This window comes from Chanodichthys erythropterus, chromosome 12, assembly GCF_024489055.1.
Source record: "Chanodichthys erythropterus isolate Z2021 chromosome 12, ASM2448905v1, whole genome shotgun sequence".
Lineage (NCBI taxonomy): Eukaryota > Metazoa > Chordata > Actinopteri > Cypriniformes > Xenocyprididae > Chanodichthys > Chanodichthys erythropterus.
In genome coordinates, this window is record NC_090232.1 from 27,195,629 (window position 1) to 27,207,770 (window position 12,142).

General features: G+C 39.1%; 1 protein-coding gene across 5 annotated transcripts in view; it reads right to left on the reverse strand.

Annotated features, from left to right (window-relative positions):
• rims1b (regulating synaptic membrane exocytosis 1b) overlaps positions 1 to 12,142 on the reverse strand; it is a 106,839-nt gene that overhangs the window by 69,810 nt on the left and 24,887 nt on the right. The window lies entirely within an intron of this gene.

The following is a 12,142-nucleotide window of genomic DNA, read 5'->3' on the forward strand; positions in this document are numbered from 1 at the left end:
TCTCAGTGAATTCAAAGGTTAGTTTGCAGCATACCTCAAAAATGTTAACTGAATGAAAATTTCCTGTTTTTATATATATAATTAACTTGTATGAGCATTTTAAGATATTTTAATAGTCTTTTATTTAAACTTCAGTAGCAAAAACTAAGTTTGATTCATTTCTGTGAATCAGTTCAAATGGTTTGTGTCATAAAATAAATGAAAAAAAACAATGATTAGTTTCTACATAATTACTCAAATAATTTGAAGACTGAAGTCATTGTCATTTTTTATCAAAAGAATTAATAAAAATATATGGCTAATAAAACTTTGAAGTATGAGCATGTTAATTTTAATAGTGTTTCTTTTTTTTTCTTTTTTTACAAAAATTGCTAGGTTTGACTAATTTCTGTGAATCAATTCGAATGGTTTGTGTCAGTGCATTAAAAAAATTAGTTTTTAAGTGATGATGAAAAGTTTTTATGTGGCATCATATATTAAACAATATTAGTAAAACAAATACAAATATGACTAATAAAACTTTTGAGTATTAGCATGTTAAGATATTTTAATAACGTCTATTTTAACTTCAGCAGAAAATATTTTTTTTAAGTTGGCAAGATTTAATAATTTCTGTAAATCAGTTCAAACTTTTTATCAGTGAATTCAAAACTTGATTCATTTTAACTCAAAAACATTCAATGAAGTTCTTATGTGCCTTTTTTCAAAAATAATTAATATAGTCTATATTTATCGATAAATGATAAAAAGATCACTCAGCCCTAAAAAACTGAATACAGTGATATGACTAGCTTTAAAGGACAAAAGCAGTGACATAGGTATGATGCTGAAGAGAAATGAATGCAGGTGGGACAGAGAGGAGTAAGGCAGTCTATTGCATCTGCAGTGGTTTGAAGGAAAGGACTGGGGCTCAACTGTGCTAGTTCAGAAGAAATGGGTTATGAAAAATAACTGCCTTCCTCTCAAAAACTGACAGATTTGCTGACGCAGTCTCCATTGCACACTCCAAAGAGAAAACTTGCCCATACATCACACAAACACACACAGCTTGGATCCAGCAAAGCACTCAAGGGAATTGTAATATTAATGCATACAGACACCTGTGTCAGGCTGCCTATAATTTCAGTACTAGTTCAAAGGGGTCATATAATGACAAACCAATTTGTTCCCTGATCTTTTGAAAAATACCGTAACGTAATTCCCAATATTCATAATGCCCCATTCTGTTCCAGAAGAAATACTATCCATGCACTTATAGCTGCCACACATCAATCCAAACACCTCATACAGACTCCTGAAGGACTTTCATATTTGCTTGGCCAGCTCAACCACTGGCAGCTCGAAGAAGGACTGAAAGGATGAATAGCATGTGCGTACATCAGCATTTGTGCACTCTGTGTAAACAGAACAGGGATAAATGAGTCCCTAGCCAGCTGCTGGTCAGAAGGGATTGTTACACTGGTAAATAAAACTCATTCCTTCTCCTATAACAACATGGCTAATGGCTAAGCTAAGCAGTTTTTGCACTAAAAGGATGCTAGGATGAGATTGCTTCTTTATCTTGTTAGCAAGCCACAAGCATGTTGCTCTTGAATCATCTTTGCATTAGCTTTTCAAAACATTTCTGCTGCTGAGCAATTTTGACATACTGTATGTAATACAGGTAAGGGCTAAGTCCAATCTGCTCTGTGATTAATCACATCTTGATAGCTAGTAATATAAGTAGTAATAACAACAATAGACACTATTGTGAGAGAGGGTTAAGATATACCCTCAAATCTAGTTTAAACAAGTACAAAGACAATTTCGGGAAATTGAACTGCAAAACTTCAACAAATGGCTTGTGGGGACTACAACTCGCTTTTCCTGGATCTTGTGAATGTCACTCATTTAAATAATCCCCGCCCACGGAATATGCAAAAAAAAAAAAAAAAAAAAAAGTGAGGTCTAGTTGAGCTGCGCTAGAAAACACAAGGAAGAAGACCTGCTTTAGTAGCCATGTCGAAGAGACTTATTTTTAAACTAGACTACATTTTAGACCTAATTTATTTTAAACACTGTTGCAGAACATTATAAGCCCAATGTTTATCTGTGTGTCTCACATTTTACAGACAGCTTCCAGAACCTAAGAAAGTACAATACCGGCTATTCACAAAAGCTTCTCTTGAAAGACAGAGCAGTTCCCACTGTGTCGTTAACATTTACACCTGAGCAGATTAAACTCACGGTTATGGTAAGGGGCGTAACATTTCAGGAACATGCTCTAAGCGGTTCACCAATCACAACACACTGGGCCAGCTAACCAATCAGAGCACATTTTGTATTTCCATAAACGTAAACTCTTCCTTCCTCAAACACATTGGATTCCACTCCACACTGAAGCACCGAAATGAACCGTCACACAGACTGGGTGGCTTGCCTCCACCCCTCCACAGCCTCAGCCTACAACCACTACCACCGCTTCCTATTCCACCACTAATCCCAGCTGGCAGTCTATCACGGTCGCAGGCAATTGTTCCACGGCTGCCCCAACTGTGACTTTTGCCCCCTCCCCCCATTTCCAAGCCCCCTCTTAGGGTGCATTCACACTTGTAGTTCGGTTTGTTTGGTTCATTTGGTCCGAACCAAAGAAGAAGAAAAAAAAAAAAACATTTAGTCCTGGTCCGATTAGTGTTCAGATTGGCAATTTTATCACTGAACTAAAAGATACTGAACCTTAAGGCATAGGGATACATTCACAATGTGATTGGTCGGATTTTATGACGTATTGCCTATTTCGTGACAGAACTTATCGAACATCCAAAACAATGCTGTGTGCTGAGGTAAATGGGCTTGTTGTGTGTGTGTAGCCTGCATATGATGGTATTTTGGCCAGCTGGGAACTCGTGAAGAGCTTATAAAATGTGTAAAGTAGTCAAAACTGCAGCGGGAATCCCTCCGTCACACACACAAATGATCTGCTGCGTGAAGACACGCGTCTGATGCCTGTGATGGGCAAACTCGCGACTTTGACAAGAAAAACCGACATGCGTGAGGATTCTGTCCTTTTTAGGGTCTCGCCTTCCTGTTTTTGGTTCGTTTACATGTCTTTGGTCCGTGTTTCGTTCATATATCATTCGCACCAGAGTTTGTTTGGAAGCGGACCGAGACCACTGAAAACATGGTGCGCACGAGGGTTCGGATGGCAGCGTTCACATATGTTCAAATGAACCGCACTAACCGAGCAATCGCACCAGGGTTCGTTTTAATCGAACCAAACATGACAAGTGTGAACGCACCCTTACACTCATCCAGGGGCAATGTGGGCTCTCTTGTTTGAATGCAGTGTGAGCATTTAAAATCAAATCATGGGCTCATATCAACAGTTCTTGCATTGCAATGCAACAGCATATACGTGTTCGTTCTTGTTTGCAACGCAGTACAACACATTCAAATCGCAGTGTGAGCGCTCCCATCCAGATGCCATACAGGCCTCCCATTCAAATTGCATTGTGAGCTTTGCGTTATATACAGTGGGCTTTCCTGTTCAAATTGCTGTGTGGGTCCTCATGTTCGAACGCAGTGTGAGCGTTGCTTTATATATACAGTGAGGTCCCCTGTTCAAATCGTAGTGTGATCCCTCCCGTTCGATTGCAGTGAGAGCCTATCATTTGGAAGCAGTAGGGGCTCTCCCACTCCACTTCTGTCCGAGCGCTTTGCGACTGGAGGTGCCAGTATCTCCCTACCTGGAAGGAACAGGTGCTTGCATCCTCTCATAGTTCATGCCCTCAAATTAGGAGCCTAAACTTGACATAAACTGTAAACATGAAATCTGATTGGTTGATTTGAATGTTCTTCCAGGATCAACAAAGATATTGATTCAGGAACATGTTGCACTTGGTGGAATCAGATTCTGCGTGGGGGCCCACTCTCAGGGTAGTCGAGCCTGTTCTTCCTGGGTTAGAAACTCCTGCCCCTTCTGCAACATCGGTGAGCATGGTGCATCACTAGGCCATTTTTAGGTGAAAAAAAATTCTACCTAGGCCCCCTAAAATTTGTGAGTAGCTCCGTCATCTGTACTCAAATTCACAATTGCCTCAGTCAATACAAGACGGTTTCCCATCCACTAAAAAGTTTTCGCTGCGTTCACCCTATGGTTGTTTTCCTCCAACGAAAATAGAGTGCTTCACACCCATGAACAGCGTTTTCACATTTGGCTCCGAAACTCTGGAATAGCTCTGGAATAGCCTTCCTGATAATGATAGGGGCTCAGACTCGCTCACCCAGTTTAAATCTCTTTAGCCAAGCATTCACATAATGTATCTCATATCAGATCAATTGCACATGACTATCTTTGCTTAATGTTATGAACAGCAGCTACGCTAATTATTCTCCATTTGCTTTTCTGTTTTACCTCGGGACACTCATCCCGAGGTGACTAGAGAGGACATCAGCTTCACTTTGGATCCAGCCTCTTAAGAAGACTTCAGATGTGTGAAGAGACGGCATCAACTCCTGCGAGGACTTCAGAAGAGTATCTATACTTTAGAGTATAGAGATTTTTGGTTTTTGATGTCACTTTGAATTACAGAAGTGGCAAATTAATAGATTAATGTGCTGTTTTTTTTTAAATAGAAAACAATATATAATATAGGATGGATTAAACATATTGCCAATCTAGACAATTACAGTAAGGTTTGACTATATTTTAAACGAATATTAATGAATATGGTAAGTTAAAATGATTTGAAATTAAATCCATATTCAGGAGTTGACTTGATAGGTAGTATAGAACCCACTGTATGTATTGTTCTTGACTACCCTAGTATAGGGTAGTCTGATACTGAAATACCCATCTAATACTGAAAACCCCCCAACACTGAAATCCTAGAATTGCCCCTGTTGGTGAGTTTCACGTTCTATAATTTCTAGGCTCCATGTTGTGGATGCAGCCGCGGGAAACTCTCCAACCTCAGCGGCAAACCTCCAGTACAAATACAGCTCCCGCAGGAGCTCGATACTGCCGCTGCAGTGCCCCGCTTAACTCGATACTATCGCTGCAGTGCCCAGCCATGCTGCTCTAACATTATTCCTTCCCATTTAACTTTCTCTCCAAGTGTTTTTTGGGGGGGGCCTTCTGGACTGTTGAGTCTAATTACACAAGCCAATTTCACTTAAATAGCTATAAGCAGTTCGATTTGGTAAATATTGCTTGCTGTCCTAATTTTACTTTGCAATTTTGGAGGGCAAATCAGGGCTTCAACAGAAAATACTCCCGGGCCCCTCCATAGCTAACAGCAAGCTAAACCTTGTACGCTAAGATTATATGAACACACAAACTCGTGAACTGAATTTTTTAAATGTAAGTTCGGCTAAAGTATCTAATCTTCTAATTATTACCAGGATATAAAAACAGCCTCTTGCTTCGTCCTGGCATCAGTTCTTTTGGCATCCCTCCTCCTTCACTTCTACTCCTTTTTGTATTTTGCCTTTGTAATCATTAGTAGTAGTCCAGGAGCTTAAAGGGTTAGTTCACCCAAAATGAAAATGGATGATTTACTCACCCTTAAGCCATCCTAGCTTTTTATCTTCTTTCAGATGAACACAATCGTAGAAATATTTAAAAAATATCCTGGCTCTCCAAAGATTTATAATGGTAGTAAACGGGGGGCATGTTTTGAAGCCCAAAATAAATGCTTCCATCCATCATAAAAATAGTCCATACGTCCAGGAAGTTAATAAAACGAAGCGATGGGTATTTTTGAGAAATATACCCACGTTTAAAACTTTATTAATGTAAATAACTGTTTTGCGGCAGAAGAGTGAGCTCTGACCTGACGCATGCGCAATGACGAATGCGTACCCGCAGTGGATATAGCAAAACAAAACACCAGTCATGAATTAGAAGTCATGAATTAGATCTTTTAAAGAAAAATGTCAGTGGATTTCGATATAAAAGAGGTGTTTCAGTTTGTTGCACAGCCCTATTTGTTTGAAACGTGAGAGGTGTCTAAGCTTACGACACTCCTACATATGCATCACACATCGCGTTATGGGTTGCTCATTTGGCGCAAGTCGATTTGCGCAGTATGCATACGGTCGTATGGCGAAAGCTAGTTATTTTAGATTATAAAGATTTAAATGAGGATATTTCTCTTACAAAAACCCATCGCCTCGCATTAAAAGGCCTTTATTAACCCCCTGGGGTCATATGGATTATAATTACAGTATGATGGATAGATGGATGCATGTACTTTTGGCTTCAAAACAGGCTCCCCATTCACTACCATTATAAATCTTTGGAGAGCAAGGATATTTTTGAATATATCTCTGATTGTGTTCATCTAAAAGAAATTAGTCATATACACCTAGGATGGCTTGAGGGTGAGTAAATCAAGGGATAATTTTCATTATTGGGTGAACTACCTTTAAGTAGAATTTCATCCCAGGCCCCTCCATAGCAAACAGTAAGCAAAAAACTGTTTACCATGTACGCTAAGATTATACGGGCACACAAACTCATGAAATGCACATTATAAGCGACTCAAACTCAGAGCATATGCAGAGGTGAGTTTGTGTGGAGCAGCATTTACTGTGAACAGAGTTTCTCTGAGACACTGAAAACACCTGATACATGTAGCATATTGTATATTTATTCAATTAAATCACAGTCTTTTGATTTGATATTGTGATTTAAGTTTTACTTTGATTAATTGTTCAGCCCTAACTACTGGAGCGAAGTAAAACAGACACCGGACAAAGATAAAACTTTCTAATGTGTCAGTCGACTGGGATCATGCACGCTATCAAATGAAGAATACTTTGAAATGCTACACATTGGGCTGTAAGCACACAATAAATGTACATGAAAAACCAAGGTATACTTTGAGATAAGCGCCAACACCGTTGGAGAGACCTACAGTATACAGTTTAGAGTTGCGCTTTTTAACAACAAGATTGATTAATTAGAGCTAAGCACATGATGTTCAGTATTATATGCTAAAAAACAAGAAAGGAAGGATATTTTTATTTCAGCAGAACACCATTACCAGTCATTCAGAAAGTGACGACAAGCACAAACACAGTAATAAACACAGACACCTGACAGAAAACACATCATACACATAATAGCACAAAAACACACAAGTCGCAAGTGCCCACTGGAGTGCAGGGTAAGTATTTTTCTCTGAGTGCTTTCATCAATACTAACAAAGTGAATTATGAATATAACATTACCATATCGGCCGTGCTAAAACCTTGAATTTTGACCTTGAACTTTCACCCCATGGCATGCCTATTGCAGTCCCAGGGCACAAGCAGGTGCAGTGAACATGCACAATTAAGCATTCGCTCATCACTGGTAGCACTTTAAGTGAAAGGGAGTCCATTCCATGTTTGGAAGCATGTCTCTACTGAGAATCATGTAGAGCACAGCTTATGTAGTGTTTAAGTTAAACCCATTTGACTAAAGAGCAACCAGTTGTGAGACATCAATATTCCGACAAATCCAAATACCCTATTCCCCTAACCCCCTTGCTGTGGCAACTACTTCGGCATCCCTGGCGGTAGCAACAAGGAAGGGAGGGGGATGGGGTTCAGCCAACACATGCTAGTTTCCTATTAGCTGGCTCTCACGAGGAAAGAATTGGTGGCCCATGCAGAATCTTCAATACTCAGAATGTCTTACCCTGTCTTTCCCTATGAGACACTTTGCATGAACAGAAGACAAATAATGGGCGCAATATTAGTCAAATTGTGTTTGTGCTCAATATAGCAGAAAAAAATAAAAAAAATTTGCTACATAAATCAACAACAGAGATGTTCAATAAGGTGACAATGTCAATAAAATTTGATGCTCTTTTTTGCAAGTGAAACTATTGTACAATTCATAGTGAAAAACAGTAAAAGGACATTCCTAGATGTACATTCATGACAAATGACTACATTTTATTTAAATAGTTTTGTACTAACGTACATTAGGTTGTTATCTACTGTGTTACCTTTTCTGTAATGTAGTTAATGATTATTGTGTTATTTTAGTGTTATTTGTGTTACCCTTTGTGTGTATGACCCTGTGAAACATCTATATGAGCATTGGTCAAGTTTTATGGACAGGCCACTTTGTGGCTTTCTGTTATGCCACCTGTATTATTATCAGTACATTTTAAAGGTCCCGTTCTTCGTGATCCCATGTTTCAAACTTTAGTTAGTGTGTAATGTTGTTGCTAGAGTATAAATAAAATCTGTAAAATTTTAAAGCTCAAAGTTCAATGCCAAGCGAGATATTTTATTTAACAGAAGTCGCCTACATCGAACGGCCAGTTTGGACTACATCCCTCTACTTCCTTCTTTAATGACGTCACTAAAACAGTTTTTTGACTAACCTCCGCCCACAGGAATACACAAAAAAGGGGGCGTGGTCTTGTTGCGCTCCCACGGAGAAGAGCAAGAGTTGCGTTTGTAGAGTGCGTTTGTCACCATGTCGTCGAAACGCTGTTATTTTCATCCCACAGTCCAATCACCTTTGTTTGGCCTTCCCAGGGACGCTGTACTTCGAGATCAATGGTTACAATTTATGTTTAACTCGGTTCCCGAAAATTATAATTGTGGTATCCTTACTGCAATAGTTAATGTTGGACTGCAGTGCACATAATGGCCACAAGAGGGGACTATGTGTATGTATATGGCTGTTTTTTTACACGCGAAACATGAACACATGTTATATTGCACACTATAAACACAATCAAAGCTTCAAAAAAACACGAAAAACGGGACCTTTAAGGTAAAAGCAGATTTTGGTAGTGATGTATTAAAAGGTTAGTGCACCCAACAATTAACCCTCATTTCGTTCCACACCCGCAAGACCTTCGTTCATCTTTGGAACACAAATTAAGATATTTCTTTAAAACAGTCAATGTGACAGCAGTGGTTCAACCTTAATTTTATAAAGCGATGAGAATACTTTTTGTATGCAAAAACAAAACAAAAATAACAATTTTATTAAGCAATCTCGTCTCTCCCCTGTCATTATCCTTATGCAGGTGACGCAGTAAGCACCGTGAAGGCTTCTGTGTTTACATATGAATGCCAGCTCAGTATTGGCCTACGCTGTTCACATGCGTGTGATGCTGATGCAGGAGCCGGCCAATAATGAGTCGCGTTCTGACGTAGAACCTGGTAGTGCTTGACATAAACAATGTAGGAGAATGACACAGAAGAGAAGATATTGTCTAATAAAGCTGTTACTTTTGTTTTGTTTTGTTTTGTTTTTGCACACAAAGAGTATTCTTGTTGCTTCATAAAATTAAGGTTGAACCACTGCAGTCATTTCATCAAAAATGTCATCAAAAATATCTTCATTTGTGTTTAGAAGATGAACAAAGGTCTTACGGATTTGGAACGACATGAGAGTGAGTAAATAATGACTGAATTTTCATTTTTGGGTGAACTAACCCTTTAACATTATATCAATTAATGAAATATATGGTTATAAGTTGTAAAATATACAGGCACCAAACGCCATACCATAACACCTGAAACATTGTCACAGTATTTCTTATGGTGATCATCTGGCAACCACAGCTGATTTTTTACCGTAAATTTAATGGGATATTTTTTTGTATAATTTTTCTATGAACTCGCTCTTTCACTGAAGGTTTTGCATGTGGAAAAAGTTTCAAATCACACACTCACACACATACATACACAACTACTTATATCACATTAGCAACAGAAATGGCATTAGTCCATTCAATCCAGTGATTGTGCACATTCAGACGTAACAGTTTCCTTAAATCACATTAGTATAGCACGCAACAAAAAGAAAAGAAAAACTCTAACCACTTTGTCCTCCTTGAGTCATGCAGTCCAGGAAGCAGAGAGTGAAAGACAAGCAAACAGAGGTAGTGGGAGATTGGAGGTGGAAGAGAAAACGTGTGAATTAAAATTGAAAATAAATGGTGAGAAATGGAAAGAGAGAGTGTGTGAAAAAGAAATAGGGGGAGGGGAGAGTGGGTGGAGGGAAAAGGAGGTGGGAAAGTGTTAGTGAAGCAAACCAGTTTTCTCTTGTGTGTCAAAATAGACAGAGAGTGTCAATGCAATTCAAACTTTTTTTTATACTTGTAATTTTAATACATGTAACATATTGAACTGAAATGTCATCTGTGTGATCAAATGTATTTTTCTATACATAACAGCAGACATGTCCAACAATGGACATGTATGGCTCTCTGCTAGAGATGAAATGTGAAAACAGAACACTGATACCTCTAAACATGTTTTCCACTGTTTACCAAACATGAGAACGTCAAAAAACACAGATGAGGTGTCCAAGCAACCTCATGGGATGCTTGTCCAACACTGTGAGGCCTCACTGAATCTGTGTCTGTGCATCATATTTTTTTTATACAAATTGTGTTTGATTTCGGAGGTCTGCAGAAAGTCCCTTGAATAATTGAGGTTACTCGACTTTGTACCTGTAATGCCCCCAACAGGGAAACACAAGAACAGCACGTGAAGAGTGTGCTCTGTTGCAGCCTTGGCCTTTCAAGGTATTGATTGATCCTGGGTGCTGAATTTAAATCCAACTGATCTTTACTGTGAGAATTATTAGAAGGAATAAAATAATTTTCAGAAGAGGATATGACAGATTTCTGATTAGCATAAAGGTTGGTCTGAGTGATCAAGAAACATTTTACTGGATAAATAAAAACATAAAAATGCATAAAAACACTAACACATACTTGTACATACATTACCTCTGTTTTTTTACACATATAGACAAAAAAAAAAAAATATATATATATATATATATATATATATATATATATATATATATATACAGTGGGTACAGAAAAACACAGAATTGTTGACATTTTTGCAGATTTATTAAAAAAGAAAAACTAAAATGTCACATGGTCCTAAGTATTCAGACCCTTTACTGTGACACTCATATATTTAACTCAGGTGCTGTCCATTTCTTCTGATCATCCTTGAGATGGTTCTACACCTTCATATGAGTCCAGCTGTGTTTGATTATACTGATTGGACTTGATTAGGAAATCCACACACCTGTCTATATAAGACCTTAGAGCTCACAGTGCATGTCAGAGCAAATGAGAATCATGAGGTCAAAGGAACTGCCTGAAGAGCTCAGAGACAGAATTGTGGCAAGGCACAGATCTGGTCAAGGGTACAAAAACATTTCTGCTGCACTTAAGGTTCCTAAGAGCACAGTGGCCTCCATAATCCTTAAATAGAAGATGTTTGGGACGACCAGAACCCTTCCTAGAGCTGGCCGTCCTGCCAAACTGAGCTATCAGGGGAGAAGAGCCTTGGTGAGAGAGGTAAAGAACAACCCAAAGATCACTGTGTCTGAGCTCCAGAAATGCAGTCGGGAGATGGGAGAAAGTTGTAGAAAGTCAACCATCACTGCAGCCCTCCACCAGTCGGGGTTTTATGGCAACGTGGCCTGACGGAAGCCTCTCCTCAGTGCAAGACACATGAAAAAAACACCTGAAGGACTCCAAGATGGAGAGAAATAAGATTCACTGGTCTGATGAGACCAAGATAGAACTTTTTGGCCTTAATTCTAAGTGGTATGTGTGGAGAAAACCAGGCACTGCTCATCACCTGTCCAATACAGTCCCAACAGTGAAGCATGGTGGTGGCAGCATCATGCTGTGGGGGTGTTTTTCAGCTGCAGGGACAGGACGACTGGTTGCAATCGAGGGGAAGATGAATGCGGCCAAGTACAGGGATATCCTGGACGAAAACCTTCTCCAGAGTGCTCAGGACCTCAGACTGGGCAATGACCCTAAGCACACAGCTAAAATAACGAAGGAGTGGCTTTACAACAACTCTGTGACTGTTCTTGAATGGCCCAGCCAGAGCCCTGACTTAAACCCAAATGAGCATCTCTGGAGAGACCTAAAAATGGCTGTCCACCAACGTTTACCATCCAGCCTGACAGAACTGGAGAGGATCTGCAAGGAGGAATGGCAGAGGATCCCCAAATCCAGGTGTGAAAAACTTGTTGCATCTTTCCCAAAAAGACTCATGGTTGTATTAGATCAAAAGGGTGCTTATACTAAATACTGAGCAAAGGGTCTGAATACTTAGGACCATGTGATATTTCAGTTTTTTTTTTCTTTTTTAATAAATC